The sequence below is a fragment of the Euprymna scolopes genome, chromosome 2 (genome assembly GCF_053919585.1).
Source record: "Euprymna scolopes isolate OS-2025 chromosome 2, ASM5391958v1, whole genome shotgun sequence".
NCBI classification, from domain to species: Eukaryota; Metazoa; Mollusca; class Cephalopoda; order Sepiida; family Sepiolidae; genus Euprymna; species Euprymna scolopes.
In genome coordinates this window covers 123,763,165-123,769,164 of record NC_136483.1, presented here as the reverse complement: position 1 = coordinate 123,769,164, position 6,000 = coordinate 123,763,165, and positions in this window count along the sequence as shown.

The window sequence follows — 6,000 nt, the reverse complement described above, 5'->3', positions numbered from 1 at the left end:
AATTGCTGCCAAAATCTCCATTACTTAATTTGAACATATATATCGATGACAAAAATTGCTGCAAAAATCTCCATTACAAAAACATATGTACTAACAATTGACAACAATTTCTGACAATTTCAGTACTTAATTTGACAAAATATATCTTTGACAACAATTTCTAACAATCTTCATTACTTAATTTGACAAAATATATCGATGACAACAATTTCTGCAAAATCTGCATAACTCAATTTCACTAAATATACAACAATTTCTGACATTCTTCATTACTTAATTTGACTACATATATCGATGACAACAATTTCTGACAATCTCCATTATTTCATTTGATAAAATATATCGATGACAACATCTTCTGCACAATCTCCATTACTTAATTTAGTCAAATATATCGATGACAACAATTTCTGACAATCTTCTTTACTAAATTTGACTACAAACATCGATGACAGCAATTTCTGACAATCTTCATTACTTAATTTGATAAAATATATCGATGACAACAATTTCTGCACAATTTTTATTACTTAATTTTACTAAATATATCGATGACGACAATTTCTGACAATCTTCATTACTTAATTTGAAAAAATATATCGATGACAACAATTTCTGCAAAATCTGCATAACTCAATTTGACTAAAATATATCGATTACAACAATTACTGACATTCTTCATTACTTAATTTGACTACATATATCGATGACAACATCTTCTGCACAATCTCCATTACTTAATTTGACTAAATATATCGATAACAACAATTTCTGACAATATTCATTACTTAATTTTACTAAATACATCGATGACAACAATTGCTGCAAAAATCACCATTCCTCAATTTGACTAAATATATCGATGACAACAATTGCTGACAATCTTCATTACTTAATTTACTAAATATATCGATGACAACAATTGCTGCAAAAATCACCATTCCTCAATTTGACTAAATATATCGATGACGACAATTTCTGACAATCTTAATACTTATTTGACAAAATATATCGATGACAACAATTGCTGACAATCTTCATTACTTAATTTGACAAAATATATCGATGACAACAATCTTCATAACATAATTAGACTAAATATATCGATGACAACAATTGCTGACAATCTTTATTACTTAATTTGGCTAAATATATCGATGACAAACATTACTGACAATCTTTATTACTTAATTTGACTTAATATATGGATGACAACAATTGCTGACAATCTTCATTACTTTATCTGACTAAATATATCGATGACAACAGTTTATGACAATCTTCATTACTTAATTTGACTAAATATATCGATGAAAACAATTGCTGCCAAAATCTTAATTACTTGATTTGAAAAAATATATATTAAAAACCAGATGGCGACAATTGCTTCAATAATCTCCATTACTTAATTTGACTAAATATATCGATGACAACAATTGCTGGCAATCTTCATTAATAAATTTGAAATATATATTTCAAATTTATTAATGAAGATTGCCAGCAATTGTTGTCATCGATGACAAAAATTGCTGACAATCTTCATTATTAATTTGACAAAATATATTGCTGACAACAATTGCTGACAATCTTCATTACTAAATTTGAATTAATATATCGCTGACAACAATTTCTGACAATCTTCATTATGGAGATTTTTGCAGCAATGTTTGTCATCGATAAATTTAGTAAAATTAAGATTTTACTAAATTTATCGATGACAAACATTGCTGCAAAAATCTCCATTACTGAATTTGACTAAAATATATCGATGACAACAATTTCTGACAATCTTTATTACATAATTTGACTAAATATATCGATGACAACAATTGTTAACATTACTAAATTTGACAAAATATATCGATTGCTGAAAATCTTCATTACTGAATTTGACTAAATATATCGATGACAACAATTTCTGACAATATTCATTACTTAATTTTACTAAATACATCGATGACAACAATTGCTGCAAAAATCACCATTCCTCAATTTGACTAAATATATCGATGACGACAATTTCTGACAATCTTAATACTTATTTGACAAAATATATCGATGACAACAATTGCTGACAATCTTCATTACTTAATTTACTAAATATATCGATGACAACAATTTCTGACAATCTTCATTACTTAATTTTACTAAATACATCGATGACAACAATTGCTGCAAAAATCACCATTCCTCAATTTGACTAAATATATCGATGACGACAATTTCTGACAATCTTAATACTTATTTGACAAAATATATCGATGACAACAATTGCTGACAATCTTCATTACTTAATTTGACAAAATATATCGATGACAACAATCTTCATAACATAATTAGACTTAATATATCGATGACAACAATTGCTGACAATCTTTATTACTTAATTTGGCTAAATATATCGATGACAAACATTACTGACAATCTTTATTACTTAATTTGACTTAATATATCGATGACAACAATTGCTGACAATCTTCATTACTAAATTTGAATTAATATATCGCTGACAACAATTTCTGACAATCTTCATTATGGAGATTTTTGCAGCAATGTTTGTCATCGATAAATTTAGTAAAATTAAGATTTTACTAAATTTATCGATGACAAACATTGCTGCAAAAATCTCCATTACTGAATTTGACTAAAATATATCGATGACAACAATTTCTGACAATCTTTATTACATAATTTGACTAAATATATCGATGACAACAATTGTTAACATTACTAAATTTGACAAAATATATCGATTGCTGAAAATCTTCATTACTGAATTTGACTAAATATATCGATGACAATAATTGCTGACAATCTTCATTACTTAATTTTACTAAATATATCGATGAAAACAATTCAGGACAATCTTCATTACTTAATTTGACTTAATATTATCGATTAAAACAATTGCTATTACTTAATTTGAAAAAAATATATCGATGACAACAATTTCTGACAATTTTCATTACTTAATTTTACTAAATATATCGATGATTGCTGCACAATCTTCATTGAAATATATCGATTTGGCTAAATATATCGATGACAACAATTTCTGACAATCTCCATTACTGTCTTTGACAACAATTCTGTCTTTGACAACAATTTCTAACAATCTCCATTACTTAATTTGACAACAATTTCTGACAATCTTCATTACTTAATTTGGTTAAATATATCGATGACAACAATGGCGGCACAATCTTCTTTACTTAATTTGATGACACACATTGCTGCTAATATATCGATGACAACCTTCATTAATAAATTTAACTAAATATATCGATAACTATTACTTAATTTGACTAAATATATCGATGACAACAATTGCTGCAAAAATCTCCATTACTTAATTTGTCTTAATATAACGATGACAACAATTGCTGACAATATTCTTTACTTAATTTGACTAAATATATCGATGAAAAAAATGGTTGCACAATCTTCATTACTCAATATATCAATGACAACAATTTCTGATAATCTCCATTACTTAATTTGACTACACATACATACATATATCGATGACAACAATTCATGCAAAAATCTCCATTACTTAATTTGACTAAATATATCGATGACAACAATTTCTGACAATCTTCATTACTTAAATACATTAAATATATCGATGACAGCAATTGCTGCAATGCTGCACAGTCTTTATTACTTTGTTGTACTATCGATGACAACAATTGCTGCAAATGTCTCCATTACTTAAGTTGACTAAATATATCGATGACAACAATTGCTGCTAAAATCTCCATTACTTAATTTGACTAAATATATCGATGAAAACAATTTCTGATAATCTCCATTAATTAATTTGACTAAATATATCGATGACAACAATTTCTGATAATCTCCATTACTTAATTTGACTAAATATATCGATGACAACAATTTCTGATAATCTCCATTACTTAATTTGACTAAATATATCGATGAAAACAATTTATGCAAAAATCTCCATTACTTAATTTTACTAAATATATCGATGAAAACAATTTCTGATAATCTCCATTAATTAATTTGACTAAATATATCGATGAAAACAATTTCTGATAATCTCCATTACTTAATTTGACTAAATATATCGATGACAACAATTTCTGATAATCTCCATTACTTAATTTGACTAAATATATCGATGACAACAATTTCTGATAATCTCCATTACTTAATTTGACTAAATATATCGATGACAACAATTCATGTAAAAATCTCCATTACTTAATTAACTAAATATACCGATGACAACAATTTCTGACAATCTTCATTACTTAATTAACTAAATATATCGATGACAACAATTGCTGACAATATTCTTTACTTATTTTGACTAAATATATCGATGACAACAATTGCTGCAAAAATCACCATTACTTAATTTGACATCGACGCCCACAATTGCTGACAATCTTCATTACTAATGTAACCTAATACATCGATTCCCTCAATTGCTGACAATCCTCATTACTTAATTTGACTAAATACATCAATGCCCACAATTGCTGACAATCTTCATTACTTAACATTACATCGATGCCCACAATTGCTGCAGTTTTCTAAACATTAATGTTAACACATTACTCAATTTATCAAACAATGTTTAAATAAAGTTTCACTATATATCGGCATAGTATATCACTCCAGAAACGAAATGGATTCTAGGACTGTTTTGGTAGAATGATTTGTCGTGTTTCAAAATATGCCTGTTTTTAAATGAGATCAAATTTCTTTCCTTGCAGCATTATTCTAAGGTATTATTGCAGCATTATTCTAAGTCACAGATATGGAAAATAAAATGGATGCAGAAGCAATTAGAAATCCAATTTATCCTTGTTTCAATCGATCTGCAACATGATGCATTGTCTTGCTGAAATATATTCAAAATATTTTCCATTGACGGTGTCTTCCTATCTCAGTGTAATCAATGAATACCTTGTTTGCATATATGTTTGCATATTTGGATGGCTTTCAACTGCTGCCATCTACTTCGTTAACTGCTGATTTGACTCTATCCATTTTGATTTTTATATATTGATGCAAAACTCCTTTTTGTTGACTTGAAATAGTGCAAACAATATTAAGAAACATAAGCATGTTGTGCTTGACTTGCAAACCGACTTTGAATGCATATTTCTCATTAACAAATTTTCATGCAAAATACTGAAGACACCTTCAATTTACAATTGGCCAAAACGAGCTGTGGGCATTTTTTTTTTTTATTGCCAGGACAACTGCCAAATTTAATCAACCTGAGCATTCAACATCACCAGTGTCTGAGCATACCACTTCTTAATCATTGTTTTCGATGAAGCAGAGTCTGGAATAATACTTACTGCCTTGCCTGAACAGTATTTTACAATCAGAAAGTAATGCTTTTCATCAACACATAAAATTCAGATTTTTCTATTGTTTTGAAAATTTGCAACTGTAATTTGTCAATTAATGACCTGATCTGGCACAACTTATTTGAAAGTAATCATAAATTATCTTTTTATTAGTGGAGTCATCTATATGTCAGCTGTGGGACGAATAAATAGAAATGCAGAATCTGGTGTTTAATAAACTATAGCTTCACACAGCTTTTATTCAACTGAAAACGTGATTTAATATTTTTTCTCCAACAATCGGAATTAAATTTTGAATGAAGTAACAAACTAATTTAACATCATTGGAATGTTTGGGAGGAGTGGAAATTGTGATTGTGTCTACAATATAGGTAATCATGATTTTGATGGACCCCCACCCCCACTTTTGTTTTGTAAGTACAATCAGATTTGATTCAAATACTTGAAAAGTGAAACCAGATCAATATGAAATTGTTTACAAGCGGTAACATTTACAAAATCTTTGGTATTAAAATCAAATCACTAAAATATAAGGAATTCAGTATAAGTTACAAAGATAAAGGAGAAGACTAGACATCAGTAGGTGCTCGTCTGAGCTTAAAATTGATGGATCAGCTCCTGAAAGTGATGGAGAAAATAGTTGAGC